We start from the raw sequence: 23,863 nt of genomic DNA, 5'->3' as shown, positions 1-23,863 counted from the left end.
GCAGGCTTTCTCTACCGACTAAATAGTAACTGTAATTTATTTTAATTTATTTATTTTGATATTAAGGCCCGAAAAAATTGTACATACTGCCCTTTTCTGATGTTGAGCCCCTGCCCCTCTATAGTTATGTGCACGTCCCTGCTCCACACACATCTGGACCAATCTGGGGACATTTGCATGAGGAACTCCTTGCTATCAGTCTAAATCTGTATCATATCATAACAATGTGACTATTAACAAACATCAATAAGCTCATACTAAATCTGAGTCACACAGAGAGATAAGTCATCACAGACTGTCACTTCTTGGACAAGAGAAACACACTGGATTACCCTGTGCTCTCCTACATCCTCTGATCAACTAGTGACCTCAGCATAATCCAAGGGACAGCTCAAATAGACCAAAAGGTAACAATAAATAGACCAATAGGTAACAATTCACATTAGCATTCAACTTGGTAAGATTCATGTGTTCAGACCCAGGCCAAAGGGAGGAGCTGGCTAGAAGAGGAAACAATGGTGCAGTATAAGTACATTGATGAGCTTGCCATGTGGATTATTATTTCCCTGGTTAATTTAGGACACCAGCATTTCTGCTATGGATATGAATAGAAGGCCAGAGACTGCAGGTCACCGATGGTGAGCTTTGTTGATGTCTGAGTTGAGTCATGGCTAAATCATAAATCGATGTCGTCTACCTCCCAAACTTTAGGATGAAACTCAGGATTAGGACTAGCTTTGTGGGCAAGGACACCATTTATCTGAGTACACTAGTGCAGAACCAGTCGAACTGCCATTGTTGCTGTAAAGTCACATACCGTGTTGACTGTAGAGGACAAGTGTTCCACGTGGCTGCCGTTTGACTCCTCACCCATTGACGCTGTGGCCACAGGAGCAGTGGAAATCTGGAGTTCAACAAAGGGATAAACACTATGAGCGTTTTTGTACCAGACATTAATGATGGAGACATGTTGTTCTGGGTTTAAACCTGCTGAGACTCCAATATCTACGTCTAACCTACAACTGGGGACTCTCTCACACACACACACTTTCTATCTGAGCCAAATTGGGGACATTCATGTATTTGGACCTATTCACCCACCAATACACAAGCCTATCCTACAACTGGGGACACTCCACACACATCTGGACCAATCTGGGGACATTTGCATGAGGAACTCCTTGCTATCAGTCTAAATCTGTATCATATCATAACAATGTGACTAGGGATGAGCGAGTACAGCATTATCTGTATCTGTATCTGTATCTGTTAACCATATGAAGTATCTGTATCTGTATCTGTACTCGGAGTGGGCGGGGCCTAAACCGGAAGTGGGCGGGATTTAACCCAGAAGTGGGTTGGGTTGTCTTGAAATGGGCGAGGCTTTAACCGGTATGTTATTTTAAGCATGCAATTGATATGGGTTGATCAGAAATTGTTATAGTTATTGCTAATTAGAAAACTATTTACAGGACAGCATCAGCATTGAGCTTCAGATCAATGGTTTTGATCATGATAGCAAACAAACTACCTACAGAACAAGTTTTGCAACTATTAATACAACACATGCGGTTGCAATTATGAAGGAAAATAAACAATAGTTTTCATACTCAACAACTTTTTTTTAACTTTAATTTTTTTTTAATGATCAGTGTGATTTTTCTTTTTTTTTAATTTTATTTCCACACCAGGTGTGTGTGTGTGTGTGTTTGTGAGTGAGTAGCCTAAGAGAGAGACAGAGAGACAGCTGAGTGTCAGCTACTCTCTGTATCACTCATTATTCTGTATCACTCATCATGAGAGAGAGAGGGGAGGGGGGAGAGAGTGTAGCTTAATTTGTAATTTATACCACTACTATTTTTAATGAAATACAGCAAGAAAGTGTCAGACACTCAGTGCATGAAGTAAAAAAAAAACTGGTTAGAGCCAGCTGACGGTTAAAAAAAAAAAAAAAACTCCGACGACCGGCAGAAAGAGAGAGAGAGGGCGAGAGAGAGCGTGTGAAAAATAAAAAATCTCCGACAGACAGAAACGCAACGCGAGTCGGCACCACGTCTGAACGAACCCACGTTTACCAGAACTCTACTGGTTCATAAGTAAGTAACTGAAGTAAAAACAAACCTGAAGCTGAAGAAACACTAAACGTTAAGAGAAAAGACCGGCGAACCTGAGTGACTGAGGGAGAGACAGAGCTGTCAGCTGTTCTGTGTGTGAGTGATCAGAGCGGGACACAGCAACACACCTGCATGTGTATAGGGGAGGGGCTGTAGCCTATCACAGAACGCTGACACAGTCCGCTATCCAATGAGGATTTTCATTCAATCTTTTTTTTTTTTTTTCCGAGCACAGATATTGACTCGTATTACTCGTTTAATACTCGTACTCGGCAAAAGTGCTTTATCCATACCGGATACTCGTTTCAGCCGAGTATCCGGCTCAACTCTAATAAGTACATTGATGAGCTTGCCATGTGGATTATTATTTCCCTGGTTAATTTAGGACACCAGCATTTCTGCTATGGATATGAATAGAAGGCCAGAGACTGCAGGTCACCGATGGTGAGCTTTGTTGATGTCTGAGTTGAGTCATGGCTAAATCATAAATCAATGTCGTCTACCTCCCAAACTTTAGGATGAAACTCAGGATTAGGACTAGCTTTGTGGGCAAGGACACCATTTATCTGAGTACACTAGTGCAGAACCAGTCGAACTGCCATTGTTGCTGTAAAGTCACATACCGTGTTGACTGTAGAGGACAAGTGTTCCACGTGGCTGCCGTTTGACTCCTCACCCATTGACGCTGTGGCCACAGGAGCAGTGGAAATCTGGAGTTCAACAAAGGGATAAACACTATGAGCGTTTTTGTACCAGACATTAATGATGGAGACATGTTGTTCTGGGTTTAAACCTGCTGAGACTCCAATATCTACGTCTAACCTACAACTGGGGACTCTCTCACACACACACACACTTTCTATCTGAGCCAAATTGGGGACACTCATGTATTTGGACCTATTCACCCACCAATACACAAGCCTATCCTACAACTGGGGACACTCCACACACATCTGGACCAATCTGGGGACATTTGCATGAGGAACTCCTTGCTATCAGTCTAAATCTGTATCATATCATAACAATGTGACTATTAACAAACATCAATAAGCTCATACTAAATCTGAGTCACACAGAGAGATAAGTCATCACAGACTGTCACTTCTTGGACAAGAGAAACACACTGGATTACCCTGTGCTCTCCTACATCCTCTGATCAACTAGTGACCTCAGCATAATCCAAGGGACAAAAGCTAAATGCTCAAATAGACCAAAAGGTAACAATAAATAGACCAATAGGTAACAATTCACATTAGCATTCAACTTGGTAAGATTCATGTGTTCAGACCCAGGCCAAAGGGAGGAGCTGGCTAGAAGAGGAAACAATGGTGCAGTATAAGTACATTGATGAGCTTGCCATGTGGATTATTATTTCCCTGGTTAATTTAGGACACCAGCATTTCTGCTATGGATATGAATAGAAGGCCAGAGACTGCAGGTCACCGATGGTGAGCTTTGTTGATGTCTGAGTTGAGTCATGGCTAAATCATAAATCGATGTCGTCTACCTCCCAAACTTTAGGATGAAACTCAGGATTAGGACTAGCTTTGTGGGCAAGGACACCATTTATCTGAGTACACTAGTGCAGAACCAGTCGAACTGCCATTGTTGCTGTAAAGTCACATACCGTGTTGACTGTAGAGGACAAGTGTTCCACGTGGCTGCCGTTTGACTCCTCACCCATTGACGCTGTGGCCACAGGAGCAGTGGAAATCTGGAGTTCAACAAAGGGATAAACACTATGAGCGTTTTTGTACCAGACATTAATGATGGAGACATGTTGTTCTGGGTTTAAACCTGCTGAGACTCCAATATCTACGTCTAACCTACAACTGGGGACTCTCTCACACACACACACTTTCTATCTGAGCCAAATTGGGGACATTCATGTATTTGGACCTATTCACCCACCAATACACAAGCCTATCCTACAACTGGGGACACTCCACACACATCTGGACCAATCTGGGGACATTTGCATGAGGAACTCCTTGCTATCAGTCTAAATCTGTATCATATCATAACAATGTGACTAGGGATGAGCGAGTACAGCATTATCTGTATCTGTATCTGTATCTGTTAACCATATGAAGTATCTGTATCTGTATCTGTACTCGGAGTGGGCGGGGCCTAAACCGGAAGTGGGCGGGATTTAACCCAGAAGTGGGTTGGGTTGTCTTGAAATGGGCGAGGCTTTAACCGGTATGTTATTTTAAGCATGCAATTGATATGGGTTGATCAGAAATTGTTATAGTTATTGCTAATTAGAAAACTATTTACAGGACAGCATCAGCATTGAGCTTCAGATCAATGGTTTTGATCATGATAGCAAACAAACTACCTACAGAACAAGTTTTGCAACTATTAATACAACACATGCGGTTGCAATTATGAAGGAAAATAAACAATAGTTTTCATACTCAACAACTTTTTTTTAACTTTAATTTTTTTTTAATGATCAGTGTGATTTTTCTTTTTTTTTTAATTTTATTTCCACACCAGGTGTGTGTGTGTGTGTGTGTGTGAGTGAGTAGCCTAAGAGAGAGACAGAGAGACAGCTGAGTGTCAGCTACTCTCTGTATCACTCATTATTCTGTATCACTCATCATGAGAGAGAGAGGGGAGGGGGGAGAGAGTGTAGCTTAATTTGTAATTTATACCACTACTATTTTTAATGAAATACAGCAAGAAAGTGTCAGACACTCAGTGCATGAAGTAAAAAAAAAACTGGTTAGAGCCAGCTGACGGTTAAAAAAAAAAAAAAAACTCCGACGACCGGCAGAAAGAGAGAGAGAGGGCAAGAGAGAGCGTGTGAAAAATAAAAAATCTCCGACAGGCAGAAACGCAACGCGAGTCGGCACCACGTCTGAACGAACCCACGTTTACCAGAACTCTACTGGTTCATAAGTAAGTAACTGAAGTAAAAACAAACCTGAAGCTGAAGAAACACTAAACGTTAAGAGAAAAGACCGGCGAACCTGAGTGACTGAGGGAGAGACAGAGCTGTCAGCTGTTCTGTGTGTGAGTGATCAGAGCGGGACACAGCAACACACCTGCATGTGTATAGGGGAGGGGCTGTAGCCTATCACAGAACGCTGACACAGTCCGCTATCCAATGAGGATTTTCATTCAATCTTTTTTTTTTTTTTTCCGAGCACAGATATTGACTCGTATTACTCGTTTAATACTCGTACTCAGCAAAAGTGCTTTATCCGTACCGGATACTCGTTTCAGCCGAGTATCCGGCTCAACTCTAATAAGTACATTGATGAGCTTGCCATGTGGATTATTATTTCCCTGGTTAATTTAGGACACCAGCATTTCTGCTATGGATATGAATAGAAGGCCAGAGACTGCAGGTCACTGATGGTGAGCTTTGTTGATGTCTGAGTTGAGTCATGGCTAAATCATAAATCGATGTCGTCTACCTCCCAAACTTTAGGATGAAACTCAGGATTAGGACTAGCTTTGTGGGCAAGGACACCATTTATCTGAGTACACTAGTGCAGAACCAGTCGAACTGCCATTGTTGCTGTAAAGTCACATACCGTGTTGACTGTAGAGGACAAGTGTTCCACGTGGCTGCCGTTTGACTCCTCACCCATTGACGCTGTGGCCACAGGAGCAGTGGAAGTCTGCAGTTCAACAAAGGAATATAGTTGACACAAACACTCCTACCACAAACAGCAGGGAGAGACAAATTATGTAAACTCCATTAATCAGTTTTGCCTAGTATGGGTGGATGGGGGATGTTTGGTGGAAAAGGTTTGTTTGAGAACAATGCAAACATCAGAATAAAATGATTATTAACAGACATTTGTGGCATTATTTTCTACAAAATTAGAAGATGGGTAACCAGTTATCATACCTCTTTGCGCCAAGGCCAGTCTGAATCACCATAATTGTAGCTAACCTCTTCCCCTGGCATAATGTCTCTGATTGCAAAAAGACAGAGGTGGGGCATGCTGTCCACTTCAATCGTCCGCATTTTGCAGTTTGGGGTTTTGTGCTCATCATTCACCAGTCTCCCAAATGACTGGTCCTCCAGAGATGCATCAAGACTAGAAATGGAAGAAATTGTATTCATGCATAACAAAAAACATATATCTATATCATCTTACTGTAATGTTGAATAATGCTATTCTAAATAAAACCACACCAAGATTGTAGAGAGTGAGAAGAAGATCTATATCTATATATATATATATATATATATATATATATATATATATATATATATATATATATATATATATATAGCCAGAAGCCCCTTGTTGCCCCTTAAATGCACAAATAAAACTGTAAATAAGTACCTTACTCATCATTTCATTTACTTGAAAACGTACAGTATACTCAATATTGAATTACTTCAATCATGATTGGGGACAAGCAACCCTAAATGGGAATTTCTAAAACATCAATGAATTCTAAATACAAAATGCAGCTACAAAAATGCATGGCATATTCAGCCTTACTTACCACCATGATTTCCCTTTCCATTGAAAATCAAACAGAAATGTTGCTTCAGTCTCACTGTAGGTCTCGACAACAGGAGGATTGCCTGGCCTAAGAAGTTTCCCTCTGTACTCTAGTACAAAATCTCCTTTGCTGAAAGGTATTGAAGCAAAAACCCCTCGCCCTTCATGAGAAAATGAAAAACAAGTAGGCTATGTTAATGATATGCTTAACCAGGCCAGTAGTCCATCTCTTACACTGAAGTTCATATTTAAGCAAAAGTCATATACAAGGAAAATAATACAAGGTGTTAAAGACTGACCTTTGTAAGAGTTCACAAACACCTGTCTAAGACCTGCTTTGTCAGTTCTAAATCTTATATAATTTTCTGCATCCTGTTGCGGTTTCAACCGCACCCTCCTTCTGGAAGGATTTTTTAAACTGCAGCCGCCATCAGCCATCATCATCTGTTAAAAAAAAATAACAGTTTTATGCGTCACATTAACCACTCAATTAAATTGATATTCCACCAGTGCATGACAAAATTATATCTACTTCTATTAATGAACTACATCAAACTCAGAATCTTATAACCATTTAAATTTACATGGGAAACATAGGGTATATAATAGTCCATGCCAGACCAGGTCCAGGTCAAAAACCACTGTACCTAGACTGTGAAACCTTTATTCTATTTGTGAAAATGCTATAAAGGCAGATTCCACCGTTTTTTCATCATATAGACCACATTAAACCAGGTCCTGATCAAAAACCACAATGGTGAAATCTGCATTCATAGAATGGGATACTCTAATCCAGATTTGAGAAGTCTAGGCACAGTGGTTTTTGATCAGGACCTGGTCTAATGTGGTCTATATGATGAGAAAACGGTGAAATGTGCCTTTATTGCATTTCACAAATAGAAATTTCACAGATCAGAGACTGTAGCCCTTTTTAGTCAGAGCACCGAGGCGCCAATTTGCCCGCCCTTTTGGCGGCTCGGTCCTCAGTTTTAGACAGAAGGCGGCAAATCGGCGTCTGTTTTGGTCCGCCGATTTTCCGGGCATGGTCTTATGTGGTCTAGCCTATATGATGGAAAAACAGTTTAATGTGCCTTTATTGCATTTTCACAAATAGAATAAAGGTTTCACAGATCAGAGACTGTAGCCGTTTTTAGACAGAGCACCTAGGCCCATCCTTTTGGTGGCTTGGTCCTCGGTGAAATCTCCCCATTAGCATTTTCACAAATACATTAGCGGGTGTCAGGCAAAGTTAATGTCTTACTTAAAATGTCTAAACTGTTTTTACATCAGTTTCGGTATGATGTGTCTGTGGTGGATAAATCTTGTTTCTCCCGGGCTCATCCCGCGCTACGTACGCCACGAACATATGCTACACATTTGAGGAAGTTTAGCGAACTCTAGCTAGCAAGGCAGAGGGCTAGTTAAGCTAGCCAGCTGGTTTTGGCTGGTAAATGATATGAATACTACGCTATTTTTTTAATTTACCGTATGTAATTATGTTCTACTAAGGTGCTACTGGTCTATAGTCACTTCAGTCAAACATAGCTTAGTTAGTTACCTTTCATTGATGTGCTGGCTCATACTTCTCCGGTGAAACCAGACTGGAGGCGCAACCTACTTTGCCGCAAGAGATGAGGAACCTTTTGGATCAAACCAAAAATGGGCGACAGGGAGGGGGTGCTAAGATTTGCTGTAGTAGCCCATATATCGACCATGGATTTATTATACATCCATGTTATCGACTTGAAATATTATAACACCACTATTTATTAAAAATGTTAGTTAAAAACCTGTCGTCCATCCAGCGGTTAAACCACACAGTCTGGGAGAAACCAAGACTGTATGGCTTTCCGCTCCTTTTGGATCAAACCAAGTATGGGGGATTGGGGGGGGGTGTTGTTGTTGTTGTTGTTGAGGTATGCTGTTGCAGCCCATTTAACAGTTGGGAGACATCTATGGGCTGAAATATGTGCCACTAGAAACTGAATTTGAATGATCAATATTTGAATTTTGAATTGCTAAACTTGCATAATTGCATAAAAAAAACTGAATTTGAACTTGTATTATAACGCACGGTGTACCGTCTACAGCGAGTGGTCTATCGGCGGTAGCATCGCGTTTGTGGAATGTTTGACAACGAACCCTTTAATATATTTATTCATGTCATACACCGCAAGAAAGCTTAGATCGCCACGGTTCATTCAAGACCATTCACGAATAATACGGATGCTCACAGTCATAATAGTATTAGGGAATAGCTCGGCTAGCTACTGAGCTAACCTATGACAACTGAATAGTGTTTACTACCTTCCACGTCGTCCCGTTACCGACACCGACCATCTTATGACACGGGACTTTTTCTCACAGCTCGCCAAGTATCCATGCTTGTGTACGGTGAAATCCATTTTCTTCTAACCAAAATACTTTCGTCAATATGTCCATGTATGTAAGTCCACCATGAAGCTTGCTGGAAAAGATGTCAACAAACTCATCCGTGCGTCCTCGTCTCCTCATTTCACACTTCCGTATTTCCGGACATCTCTCGCATGATTCATGAGCGTGAAGGTCTCCTGAATCGATTGATACCACTCATGAGCCATTCGGTGCCTAGGAAGTGGGACAGAACCGGCTCATGAGACAGTGACGCACAGTTATGGAAATCTCACGTTGACTGGGACGGATCATTTTGATTGACAGCGGTACGAGCCAGCGGGAATTTTCAGTGAAATGAGGCAGATATCCTTTTAGCCAATAGTCTGAGGTTTCCAACGGTGTGTCGCATTACGCTCTCACGTCTATAGACCGTTTCAACGCCTCTTCCGGTACGACTTCCGTGTTCCAGTCAGACTTCCGGTCTCGCATCGAACGCACTTTGAACTCTCTGAGTGTTTGTTGTTTCGCCTCTCGGATCACAGTGTTTTGACTTTTTTCCTGGGGGGGAAATGGCTAAATTGGTTTTAGGACCTTGTTGCTCAGTCGTAGGCTGTTCCCTCCGACCAGGCACAAACCTACTGTCGGAAATCAAAGTGTATCGTTTTCCTAAGGAAACAAAGCAGCGCAACGCTTGGATTGCGGCACTCCGACGGGACAACTGGAAACCAACGACGAACTCTAGGGTCTGCAGCACCCATTTCGTTACCGGTAAGTTAAAAAAAAAAACACAACACTGCTAATGATGTAACGGCATAATTTAGTAAGAACTTATGACAAGCCGCATCGGGGCCGAGCAGCCTGCTTAGACCGTGCTAGCCAGCACTAACGTTAGCCAACACAGCTACATTTAGTTAGCAGCTGCTAGCATTGCACACAAGCTTTGCGTCTGTTCTCATTTACGGTGACAAGGCTTCTTAGTATGTCCGGGATTGTAATGTTTGCAAGGTAACACTGTTGCTAACTAGCGCCAGCTAACGATTAGCTACTATGAGTTAGTTACCTATGAAAATAAAGCTGTTAAATAATTAATGCAAGCTACCGATAGCGTTAACTTGAAAATCCTGGGATGTCTGGTGTTATTATTCCAACCACTCACAAACTAACTCATTTTGTTTCAGCCAGTCCCTCCTGCAGGCATTTAACACATTATCCAACATACAGTTCAACTCCTTCATAGACAGTATAATGATGAGTTTAACATTTGAATAGTGCTTGATGGGTTTTCACTCAATGTTTAGAAATGATGCTAAATGTTGTTTATCAAGTTTACCCACAAACAGGTGACATTTTAAAGTATTAAACTTCGTTGTTGTTTAAATATGACAAACAAATTTGGTTGTTGACAGCTTAATAACTAATTTAATATAACAAGGAAGCACAGAAGTACAGATTCATAATAGGTCTATGTGTAGCTGTTGGGTGATGAGAAAGCACCTAGTCCCTTCGTCCCTACATTTTGGAAAAGGTGTAAGACTCTTCATAAATGTATTTAAATTTAAATTTATACTTTCTGTACATTTTGCAGGTAAGCCATCAGATGACCCTCTCCATCCAGACTTTGCTCCTTCAAAGCTGCCTCACAGACATCAGAAAGTTAAGGGAACAGAGAGATACTGGAGGTCAACTAATCGAGCAGCAGCCGCCGCCGCAGCAGCCGCAGCCACCGCCGCAGCAGCCGCTCCTGGTGAAGTGAATTGTGAAGCTGGAAGCTCCAAGAATGAGACATCAGTTGGGACAGATCTTTCTATGAAAGATATTGAAGATCTGTTAAATGAAAATGCTGCTCTGAAACATCAAAACAAAGACCTGGAGATGAAGATAAAAACACACATGCAAGGTGAAATACAGCAGTGGTCTCCTGCATGTGACATAAAAAATGATAGCAAAGTCAAATTCTACACTGGACTTCCTTCTGCTGCAATGTTCTTTACACTGTTGACCTACCTTACAACAGCATGGGCTCCCATAACCTCAGGAGTGACACCAGAAAAACAACTCCTTGCTGTGCTGATGAAATTACGCCTTGGCCTGACTCATCAGGATTTGTCTTACAGATTCAACTGTAGTTGTGGTGCCATATCTGTCATTTTCCATGACTGGCTGCATGTTATGTCAGTACGCTTACATTGTCTCATTCACTGGCCATCTCGAGAACTTGTGAGGAAGAATCTACCAAATCTATTCAGATCAAAGCTCTTCAAAGGTGTAAGATGCATCATCGATTGCAGCGAAGTCTTCATGCAGCGACCAACATCTCTCAGTGCCAGGGCTGTAACATATTCCCAGTACAAGTCCCACAACACAATAAAATTTCTTATAGGAATAAGTCCAACAGGAGCTGTCACTTTCATCTCCAAAGCTTGGGGTGGGCGTGCAAGTGACAAAGTAATCACACAGAAGTCTGGTTTAATTGACGTCTTAGAGCATGGAGATGTTGTTCTAGCGGACAGAGGATTCAATTTTCCAGAATATTTTGCCACAAAAGGTGTGAGACTCCTAATACCAGCATCGACTCGTGGAAAAACACAACTAACAGGACTTGAGGTATCAATGTCTCGCCAGATGTCACGGGCAAGGATACATGTTGAACGCTGTATTGGCAAACTGAAGACCTTTATACACACATACATACATTGCCAATCAGCATGATTAAACGCAGCACATCAGACAGCATGGCCACAATTGATAAAATATTACTGGTTTGTGCTGCTTTGTCAAACCTTGATAAACCCCTTGTCCGTTGAAGGTAACTTGACTGGCCCTTATGTGGGATCTCTGATGTAAACTGTAATGACTGTAACCAAAGTCTTTACAATATAGGACATTCTCTGCTGTAACAATATCACTTGTAATTCAGAACACAACTCAAATGTTTTTGTTTTTTAAACCCTCCTGTTGTCCTTCTGGGTCAAATTGACCCAATCTGTTCCCTCCCTCCTTCTGTCTTTCTTTCCTTTTTCCCTTCCTTCTTTACTCCTATCTATCCCTTTGTCCTTCCTTCCTTCCGTACTTCTTTCCCTTCGTCCCTCCTTCCTTCCTTGACCCAGGAGGACAACAGGAGGGTTAATGTTGTGGTCAACTAAGTTTCTGAGAATACAGACCCCATGGACAAAAAAGGTGGGATACTGCTGTCCAACTTTTTTATTCATAGCACAAGTGATAATATGTAAACATTAGTGTATATACAGTACATCGGTCAACAAAGCAATTTAGTTTAAACATTTTATATGTTGTATTTGTGCAATTAGAAATAATGTTAGAGTAAGATAAGATAAATACAATTCAGGTTAATAAATATTTGGATAATAATTTAGGTTTAAATATTAGAAGGTGATATGTTTATTCTTATAAATGACCTTACACATTCATAAATGTAACATATACAGATCAAAATGTTAACGTTTCATATTAACAGTAAAAAACAAGTTAATAGTGTAATTCATTGCACTTGAAATGTGTGTATGGATAATTTCAGAGTATTTTGAGGCTTTTTGTTATATGTACATATTTAATTTCTGTTTATGCTGCTTAGGGATCTGTCTGTGTGAGTGTGGTTACCTGAGGAGTAATTTGGTCAGGCAGCATGCATTGCAGCCACACAGTATTTGTACCTCTCTTTTATGAACTCACGTTGTATTTTTCTCTTGCTGGATTAATGTAAGTATCATGGCTTTATTTTTGAAGTAAACTGTGGAACAGAACCAAGAAGATTGTGTTGAGTTTTTATTGTTGTTGTTGTTGTTGTTGTTGTCAATGTCGAGGGATGATTAGAGCACCAATCTAAGGCTTCTTTAATAAGGAACCTACAGATATTTTCAGATACTCCTAGAGAGGCGATTTTAACTTTTCTATAGCATGCAAGTATGTGTCTCATGCAGCGTTCCTTCTCATCTAAAGCTGCCTGCTCCATTACCCTGCCTCAAAAGAAATCCTGTGATGACCTTCACTTTTTACTGACACTGTGAACACAGCCATGCGGTAGATGGACGCCTTTTCAGACCAAGACACTGCAGGTGAAAAACACCCTTGCATGTAGCACACAGTGCAACACTGAGCCTGAGAACTCGTTTGCAGACACATGTTTTTTCAGCCATCTCCCACTGCTTTAGTATGCGTTGAGTGCAGATTTCACGGAGGACATGTTGCCTGTAAAATACATCTAATTTTGCCTGTGTTTGCACCCAATACTGCTCAGAAAATGTTATATGCTGAATGTGGCACTGTTTAGTTGTCCACACAACGAAATACGCTGCTCTTAACTTGCACAGTGCCATTTGTCCCTGTACCTGGGCAAAGTACATGTGGTCCTCTTTTAGTTGCAAGTTCTCATCAAGACAAAAGTCCTTTTTTCCTACTGCCTCAGTTATTGCCACATTGGAATATTTTGATGGGCACTTTATTTCTAAAACTGATGGAGGGCAACATAAGCAGTGGACAATGCCATCAGGGCTAGCTCCAAGGTGTGGGTTTTGAGGATGTACGACCAGGCCAATATCCTTGACAGCGAGTTTATTATGATTTACACCCTCTAATGTTAAAAATGCCTGTCTGGCGTGTTTTTCGTTGTCTCTGCCCCAAGTAAGTGAAGGTGTGGTCTTGGTTGTTGTGTAACCCATGATATTGGACACAATTGTGCTTTGGGCTGTCTTACATTTTAACACCTGACCAAAGTGACTGGCTGTGATTCTGCCCTTCCTGTGCTCAAACCAGAGAGTACACAATGCCTGCCCAACTGTACTCTCCTGTAGCAGCTGACAGCTAGATGGACTAAACATTGTCGGCAGGTTGAGCATTACTGCATCCAAGTGTTTCTCCAGATCTGCACTAGGGAGATACTCATATTGTACGTCATACAGACGTGTAAGTGGACTCGGTAAGTCATTTTGAAATGTTGCTTCATCAAGCTCTGCCATGCCAGTCCCTGTGTCTGCCTTGTCTGCCTCAGTTGTAGTGTCACTGCTTTCAACCTGCATCAACATATGGGCTGCCTCTGCCTGATCTGCACTCCTGTCCTGCATTCCAGCCTGCTGATACTCTGCCTGCACCTCACCCTCTGATGCAGTATCTGTGTCACTGTCACTCATAATTGTGAAAAAAGCACAATCTGGGGCTTGTTCCTGTAATAACATAAAAAAAAAATGATGCCAAATAAATGGTGAGATAACACCAAATACAATATTGTGATTTATTAGCAGACAATGACAGTTGTTAGTTTAATTGCAATGTCTTACAGGTACCTGCAGGATTTCATTTACCTTCAAAGCTGAAAAGAACTTGCTCGGTGAAACCTGAGCAGGTTCAGCTGATGGTCTGATTGGTCGGTCTTTCGTACTCATAAGTGCCGTTGGTTTTGAGAAATCTATTTCAGTTATTTGTTTAGGCTCAATCTGGAAATACACATATCCTGTATTAGCTTTAACACAACCACATTCCTTTACAGTGATCAAAGTCATTACCAGCTATTTCATCCTTAAGTTAACTTAAAATCAGTCAGACAACTCTGAAATAAGAACAAATAATTTATTGAGCATAAGCATAGCAAGCTGAAGCAGGACATAGGTAGACTATTCTTGAGCATGGATGCAGCACGTTTGGCATCAGGCTCTGTCTCAGTTATTAATTCCCTGAATAATGATGTGCTTTGACAGACATTACTGGAATGAAAGCAGACCCCCCCCCCCCCCACCACCACCACCACCACCACCACCACCAGCAGCAGCAGGGGATAATAGAGACAGAGCCCACAAGGGGATGCTGGGGAGTAGGTGGGTTTTTACAATCTATGGGCAGCAGCAGCGCAGCAGCAGCAGCAATGTGATAGTGACAACAGCATGTTGACAGAGCAACACTGACAGCAGCAGCATAGCCAAGGGTGAGCAGGTAAACTGGAGGGTTTCAATAATGGCTCTATTTGGAAGAGGAGAGCATGTGACTGATCAGCTGATATGGACGCAGCTTGAGTTGTCTGCCTGAACTAGCTTCGCATCATTTTTTAAAGGATGCTATGATGAAAAAGCAAACATTTATTCCACCTTTCTCTTTGTCTGCAACCAGGCACATGGTTCAGACGTCACTGATGGGTTATTTAGTCCCTCTCTCACAGCCTGCTCTACTGCAACCAGGATAGCAGCAACATGACTGCACACTTCACCAAGCCTAAAAAAGCATGACAGGGATCAGCATTTTAATATACAGTGTTGACTGGAAACACACTTTATATTGTTATCATTACTATACTTGCCCTGCCATACAGGTACAGTGACCACTAACGATCTCGCCCTCCTTCTTAGCGATGAACCAAGCCGAGTATGTTTTGCTTACTGTCTGACTGGCCCCAACCTCCCCATAAACGATGTGATAATCTTTATCCGTGAAGGACTGAATTTTCCCCACCTTTCCACTCAGAAAATAGTTGTAAGCATCCAGACTACGGTAAGCTTTCACAGCCTCTCTGCTATAAACACACGCAGTATCGACCAAGTAGTGGTACACGTCTGGGTATGTTACGGTTGGTAACAGCTTACAGTCTTCTCTAAAAAGCCTCCCTCTTTCTATTTTGTTGAGCGGGTCCGGTAAATTAACATCTGTCGAAACCTTAAGTTTCTCCACATAACGTATTTGCTCAGCTTTCGGCAGACTCAATAAGTATTGACTAGTCATTATCGCGCATCACGTCATAGACGGGCTAACTAGCTAGCGCTGTCATACAAACCGGATGTTTACTAGGACCAGGAAAGTTCGCGCATGCGCAGAACCAATGTTATTGTTTTGACCGTTGAAACGGTCTATATTTGGTAAACATTGTCACGCGTACCAGGCATGCGTAAAAGTGTGCGCCCCGGACACTGAATACCTTTGCATTGCGCCCCGACACTGAATACTATATACATAGTTAGAAAGTGTTACTTTCAAATTAAAAGCCTCCCGCTAAGAGCCCAGTTCTAAACTCCAATAGGGTGCAATGTAAAGCTTTCATTTTGAAGACAAATTTGTTGTCATTGTTTACAGCCCATCTTGGAGTGAGCCATGTTCTTTTTGGCTGTCTTGTTCAATATTTATTGTTCTGTTCGATATTTCTTGGTAATTTTTTGTCCAATTATTCCATTTATGTGCCCCTCTCCCCTGTCTGCACTGGTGGCTGTGTCCACACTCCACTTTGCATTGGTAACCAAGTTTCCATTTGGAGTCTCCAAATAGGACCTAGGAAAAACACATGACACATCTGTTGAAATATCATTCTAAAATTGTCATTGTTTGGTCTTTTGACTCCAAATTTGGACTGCAGATAGCCAAGACCTGTGTCTGTGACCTAGTAGTGTTCAAGTCAGGCCTAGGGGTCCCTGGATGTCTGCACCCAAGTCAATGCATAGGCAAACTTATGGGTGGGGAAACAACCCCATCATTCCAACCTCTGAAGCACAGGGTCAGTAAGTCACAGAATCACACAGACACTTGGAAAATATTACTGAGAGTATTACCTTTCCAGTGACACCAGATACATGTCTGAATCAGGCGTGCGCTAAGTGGTTCATTGCATTGAAAAACTGAATCTGAATATTATAATTTGAAATTGAATTTATTAGTTTAGAAAATTAAACTCTATATATGTTTTCACATTCAGTTCTCAGAATTAAAATTCAGTTCTCAAAATTAAATTTCAGTTTAGTGTGACTGACGTTCGGGTAGATAACCACAGATAACTAGGACATAGTCACTGGTCACAGTGTATGCTGCTACCTCTGCTCGCCTCGCACAGTTACCACACATGGGCTTGTGGCATTGCAAGTGTCTGACGTTTTCTTCCGTTCGCAGCTCTTTCATAACAGCACTACCTCCGGTTCTGTGTCTGCCATAACGGGAGTCCCGTTGTTGTTTGCCCATGGTGCCAACCAGGCGATATAATAATTAACTAACAAGTGAATTCACAAAGAAGCACAGCTGGAGACAGCTAACACAGGTAGAAACAATATGTCAATATGACCGCTTAGGGCCGAAATAGGCAAAACACATCATATTTTCTTTGTCTTTTGTGTACAACTCGTTATGTGTTATATTTCCTCGATGCCTAATGGGTACATGAAAAGAAATTACGTGTTAAATAAACTTGATTTAACATGGTGGATCTGTTCGTATTGTTTTTCACCTGATGATGCAATTTCCACTTCCTTTGCGTGGGTCCAGTGCAGTTGAACAGGTGAAATAAGTTCAAGTAGGTTTACTGTAAATTCCTGTAGTTGCAGGGAGATATTGATATAAAATTCTAACCTTTATTTTGAACCACTGTGTCTGTTCAGACTTCTTTTCCTGTTATATCATGACCTAGTAGATGACTTAGACAGTTTTGGAATAGTTTGGATAGTCAGAATCAGAAATCCTTTATTGTCCCACGAACGGGGAAATGTGTTTGTTGCAGCAGCAGTACAACAGAGCAGTAGCAAAATAAACAGTATAAAAAAGACAACATAAAATAGACAATATAAATTTTAAAAAAGAGAAGAATAGAATTTAATCAACATACATATACATATTTACACGAAAGGGTTTATATACAGATTTTAAATATGTATAATAAATATGGTGATGAAATGAGTTTGTACAGAGTTATTGCACAGTGCAGGGTACAGAGTGAGGTCTATATGGAGCAGTGCTGATTGTAAAGTCTGACAGCAGCAGGAAGGAAGGACCTGCGATACGGCTCCTTCACACACTTAGAGTGTATCAGTCTGTTGCTGAAGGAGCTGCCCAGTGCTGAGAGAGTGACCTGCAGGGGGTGGGACTCCTGCACCAGGTGACCTGCAGGGGGCGGGACTATTGCACCAGGTGACCTGCAGGGGGCAGGACTCCTGCACCAGGTGACCTGCAGGGGGCGGGACTCCTGCACCAGGTGACCTGCAGGGGGCAGGACTCCTGCACCAGCAGCGATGACAGCTTATCCATCATCCTGCTCTCTCCCACCACCTGCACTGGGTCAAGAGAGCATCCCTGGAGCTGGCCTTCTTGATGAGTTTATCAAGTCTCCTCCTGTCTGCTGCTGAGATGCTGCTGCTCCAGCAGACTACTCCATACAAAATGGCTGATGCCACCACAGAGTCATAGAAAGAGGTCAGGAGTGCTCCCTGCACTCCAAAGGACCTGAGCTTCCTCAGCAGATACAGTCTGCTCTGACCTTTCTTATATGTAGCTGCAGTGTGATCAGTCCAGTCCAGTTTATTGTTCAGGTGAACTCCCAGGTACTTGAAAGATGTCACCATCTCAATGTCTGTTCCCTGGATGTTCACCTGTGTGCAGGATTGTTTGTGCCTACGGAAATCCACCACCAGCTCTTTGGTCTTCCCGGCGTTGAGGTGGAGGTTGTTCCGCTGGCACCAGTCCACAAAGTCCTTAATAAGTTCTCTGTAGGCTCTGTCGTCCCCGTCCCTGATGAGGCCGACGATAGCAGAGTCGTCAGAGAATTTCTGTAGATGGCAGTGAGGTGATTGGTGGTAGAAGTCAGCAGTGTTCAGGCTGAACAGGAAAGGGGCCAGGACTGTTCCCTGTGGGGCCCCTGTACTGCAGATTATTGTGTTCGAAGTGAAGTCCCGGGTCCTCACATACTGTGGCCGGTTGGTGAGGATCCAGGATGTGAGGTGTTGGTTCACCCCTGCCAGCTCCAGCTTGTCCCCCAGGAGTGCAGGCCGAATGGTGTTAAAGGCACTGGAGAAATCAAAGAACATGATCCTCGCAGTGCTTCCAGGCTTCTCCAGGTGAAACAGTGATCTGTCCAGGAGGAAGATGATGGCGTCGTCCACTCCGATGCCAGGTTGATATGCAAACTGGAGTGGGTCCATAAAAAGACCCACCAGAGGGCAGAGCTGGATGAGGACCAGCAGCTCCAGAGTCTCCATCAGGTGTGAAGTGAGAGCAACTGGTCTGTAGCTGTTGAGGTCTTTAGGGTGAGGGGTCTTTGGTACTGGTACCACGCAGGAGGTTTTCCACAGCACTGGCACTTTTCCCAGCTTCAGGCTCAGGTTGAAGATATACTCCACAATCCTGCAGTCTTGGAAATCCACATGAGATGCACACGAGAGCCATACACTTAATTAACAGCCTAATGGTCACCCAGTCTCCACTTCTTCCTCTGTTTTGTGGCGGGTGCCTGTCAGCCATCCAGCAACCAGTCAGTCAAGGTAAATTACATAGGTGCTGATTGGCCGAAGAGGAGTCCTAGTTATCTGCGCTCGATTGTTCTTCCTCAACTACCAGACAGATATCAGTCACACTAAATTGAAATTTAATTTTGAGAACTGAATTTTAATTCTGAGAACTGAATGTGAAAACATATATAGAGTTGAATTTTCAAAACTAATCAATTCAATTTCAAATTATAATATTCAGATTCAATAAAAATTTAAATTATGTGATTCAAATTCAGTTTTTTAATGCAATTATTCAAGTTTAGCAATTCAAATTCAAATATTGATAATTCAAATTCAGTTTCTAGTGGCACATATTTCAGCCCATAGATATATCAACTTGAAATATTATTTATCACAACTGTTTTAAAACACATTTAAAAGGGTAACACTTAACATCCCACATTTTAAAGTGCACGTGCAATTCACTTTCCATATACGTACCATGGACTAGCTTTGGGTCAGCTAGCCCTCAGCCAGTTTCTCACTCTGCTAGCTTTGTGTCTGCTAGATACCAGCTAGTCTTGCAGCTAGCCTCAAATGCTAAACAATAAAGCTTTCTTTCTATTCAAATTCTATTCTAATAGCTATATTCCACGAGGAGAGGCGACACACTTTTATAAGAAAATTTACAGTGAAATCGGGGACATGTGCATGGTGTAGTTCCATACACTTCCACTAGGGGCAGTGTCCAGAATTATACACAAATTGAGTGGGGGGGTGAGGTGGGCTCACACACTCACACACAATATTTGAAAAAAGTCATTTTTGGGGACAGCGGCCATTTTTGGACAGAAATGCATGTTAGAGCTTGTAGAATGCAATTATAATGAAAACCAAATGGGGACGGTGAATTTCGTCCCCAATTGCAAAGGTGTCCACAATCAACTGGTGTGTATTCTGAAAAATGTCCCCAATTTTGATCTAAGTGAACACACACACACACACACACACACACACACACACACACACACACACACACACACACACACACACACACACACACACACACACACACACACACACACACACACACAGAGGAGCAGAGTTTTTTTTCCCACCCACATCCTGCTTCTAATTGGCTCTGGCTCTGATGGCAACGAGTACTAGCCAATCAGAGCAGAGGCTGAGCAGGGCAGTCTTTTTCTGTTTAGGAAGTGAGAAGAAACACGTTGGTGATGTTTAAATGAAAGAGCGCGACTGATTGACTGCAGGAGAGTTTTTTTTTTTTAGCAACGATGCCCGGCCCTGGGACAAAGTGGGTGAAATACGGAAAGAAATACAATAAAGACTGGGAGAAAGAGAGCGGGTTAAAAGAGTGGATTCAACCTGTCGTGGGTGACGATTCGAAAGCCCTGTGTAGGGTATGTAAATCTGAAATGCGTGCACACCACGGGGACCTGAAACAACATGCTAGCACTGAGAAACACAGGAAAAATGCAGCGCCATTCTCCACAATGAAACTAACAGACATTGGGTTTACGGTCTCCAGACAGAACGAGTCAACGCAGAGAGCCGAACTAAAGGTGGCCACCTACATAGCTTGTCACACAAGCAGATGAAGATAGTGAAGATGAATTTTAATCAAGGTAAACACTGTTCCTGTATCTTTTTTTTAGTGCTGGGTTATGATGCTAGGGAGGGAAGTTGTTTTTTTTTTTTTTAATAAATGATGAAAGCTTAAGCTTAAGTATAATTTGAGCATATCCCTCATTAAAAAATCTCACCTTTTCTTTTTCCAGCACAAGCCCTGAGTCTGACCTCTAAGGAAACAGCAGTGGAGGAGGTACCTGACACAGCATGAAAAGTGGGTTTTTCGTCCCCATAAACGCCCGCAGATTTCCCTAATTACCGGCAATTAACGACAATTTATGGACTGCAAACGTCGCGTTTGTCCGTGCCACATACTGACGGAAACGAACCACTGGTGGAGGGGCTAATTAGCATATGAATAGCGGCGAAACAGCGCCTGGTCAGAAGGTGTTAATGGCTCTAATCAGCATATGAACAGCAGCGGCCAGGCGGGGCTTGAATGGCCTCACTCAGTATTGGTTGAAACCACTACTCTTAAACCAGAAAAATGACTCGTGATTGGTTGATATATATACTTTTAAACTAGGAAAATGACTTGTGATTGGTTGATATGTATACTTTTAAACTAGAAAAATGACTCGTGATTGGTTGATATATACTTTTAAACTAGGAAAATGACTTGTGATTGGTTGATATGTATACTTTTAAACTAGAAAAATGACTCGTGATTGGTTGATATATACTTTTTAAACTAGAAAAATGACTCGTGATTGGTTGATATATACTTTTAAACTAGGAAAATGACTTGTGATTGGTTGATATGTATACTTTTAAACTAGAAAAATGACTCGTGATTGGTTGATATAGGCTACTTTTAAACTAGGAAAATGACTCCTAATTGGTTGAAATATACACCTATTGTTATCCTATGGACATGAATTTATTGAGCAAAGAAAAATTGCCAGCAACATGTTTATTCACAGAAAGAGCTTTATTGGCATAAATAATAATAAAAAATGTATGTAGCCTATACATAGCACAAAACACAACACACAGCAGTCTCCTCCATGATCCTAGGCACAGCTCTGTTTGCTGCGTCTGGGCTGTAGGTAACAGATGACATTCTTTTTTAATTTTGTCCATGTTGTAAACGTCTGTGGTGTGTTGCCCTGTATTTAGGATTTGCCTCTGAATGTGAGGCTGCAGAGCTCCAGAGAACTTTTCACAGCTTCCGCCTGCGCTGCAAGTATAAGACAGATACACTTAAGCACAGCATTAACATGCATCTCCTTACATTGAACACTAAGCAGAAAGTAGTACGTTACTTACACACAATAGTGTCTTTATCGGCATCAGGCACAGTGGTCACGAGGTCAGTCTGTGAAAACAAAATGTACGGTTAAGATGAGTATCTATTTTACGTTTTTCCTTATGCAGCAGAATGAACACAGCCTACTCTTTAAATCTTACCCTTGCTCTGGTTTGTAGCTCCTCCAAGTTGCCTCAGAGTTGTGAAGACGGCGTACTGCATCCTGTAAATACACAGAAACACACTTTGATAAAGCAACACACTGGTTCAGGCTACTTTTAGCTTGGGCTACGGAAAGAAAGCTTTACTTTGAGGCTACTAGCTTAGCAAGCAGGCACCGAACATATTCATCTTACCGCAATTTTGGGATTGCATCCGTCTTTTCCACTTAGAGTTGGGCTCCTCTGGCCTGTTTTTCATCTCCAAGGCAAGAAGGCAGTCAGTCCGAGTCTGTGTCGGCGGTAGTTATCTGACGAGACAGCCCACTAACAGCGTTCAAAAGCACTCTCCTCTCGTCGGTGTGCGGACTTGCTGTGGAAAGGTGTTCGCGTCCATGCAGAGGAGTTGAGGGGGAGGCGAAGTTAAGACGCCGTCCAGCCATTGTAGTCAACGAATCAGCAAAGTTAGAAAAAGTTGTGAAGAAGTCTGTTTACTCCTTGTAGCCTCGCCTTGTAGCCTCTTCAGACAAGCGAAGAACTCCTTGCAAGTACTTCCGTGTTAGTCCCGCCCATGACCTCACGTGATTGGATGAGGACCCGGAGTCTCGTCGGGTCCTCCACAGAGTTCATTGTTATATGGAAGAACTTGCGAGATGTGGTTTGCCCATCTCCCAACACTCATTCCAAACGTAGCCTAATATGTTTAAAGTTGTATTCATTTAGACAAACCTGGGAAAAGTCCTGGGAAATAGTGTCCCATTTAAATTGTCTAGTTAAAATGTGGTTGCTTTTCACTGTTGTGGTTGTTGTATTAATCTTTTTTACATAACATTGTAGTAGATAACACATTTTTACATATTTTTTAAAAACCTATTTAGATGATGATTAAAGTCAATTTGTTTGTTTTTTCTCTGAATATATTTCTTTTAAAATAGTTGGGTTTTTTTTGTTTGTTTTTTGTTTTTTTTACATATGGCCCTAATACACCAGCGTAGGCCTACTTCTCAGTATTGACAAAATGTGTTAAAATTCAAATGCATAAAAACTTTTTGTGGATGTTTTAAATTGACAGTGGGTTTTATAAGGATTAAAATGAAGTTAATACCTTTTAGAAAGATCTTACCTGGAATAACACTCCCCCTGCTACCATGCTACACTGATTTGCATTTGTATAGCTCACAGCACGATCATTTACATGTTAAAGCCTTCCCTTGAATTAGGGAGAGGGGGGTGATGGGGGGGAAACTGCCCAGCAAAGCCCACGGCAATTTCTGACCATTCACGACAATTCCCGACAGTTGTGGGTGTTTCCTGCAAATTGTCGTATGCAGTCGCAAACCTGAACTTCCACGACAATCTACAGTGCTGCTAACTGTCGAAAATCCCACTTTTCATGCAGTGTGAAGACTTCCCCAAAGACATCAGTTCAAGGCCATGTTCAACAGAGAGTTAAACTGAAACATGTTGACTTGAGTATTTTTCAGATATTTTTAATTTCAAAGCCTCAGTTTGGACATTGTTTTTATGTTTTTAAATATGTTTTATTTGCACCTTGTTACCTGAAACAACAAGACAACAAACAACAAGAGCAGGAGCCACTTGATTGCTGCAGACTAAGATTATCTGTAAATTCTCCTGTTTCTGGGTTGTAGTTATTTAAAAATGG

General features: G+C 41.8%; 1 long non-coding RNA gene across 1 annotated transcript; it reads right to left on the bottom strand.

Moving 5' to 3' along the window:
* Positions 1-21,839: 21,839 nt before the first annotated feature.
* LOC310992470 lies at positions 21,840-22,701 on the bottom strand. The gene is made up of 4 exons (XR_014595687.1): positions 22,396-22,701; positions 22,201-22,262; positions 22,060-22,108; positions 21,840-21,970 (listed from the first exon to the last, which is right to left on the bottom strand). It is a non-coding gene; the product is annotated as an uncharacterized lncRNA (long non-coding RNA).
* Positions 22,702-23,863: the final 1,162 nt, after the last annotated feature.

The sequence above is a fragment of the Trachurus trachurus genome (genome assembly GCF_905171665.1).
Source record: "Trachurus trachurus genome assembly, chromosome: 10".
NCBI classification, from domain to species: Eukaryota; Metazoa; Chordata; class Actinopteri; order Carangiformes; family Carangidae; genus Trachurus; species Trachurus trachurus.
The sequence above is the reverse complement of the archived record's forward strand: the minus strand, read 5'-3'. Positions and strand labels throughout refer to the sequence as shown.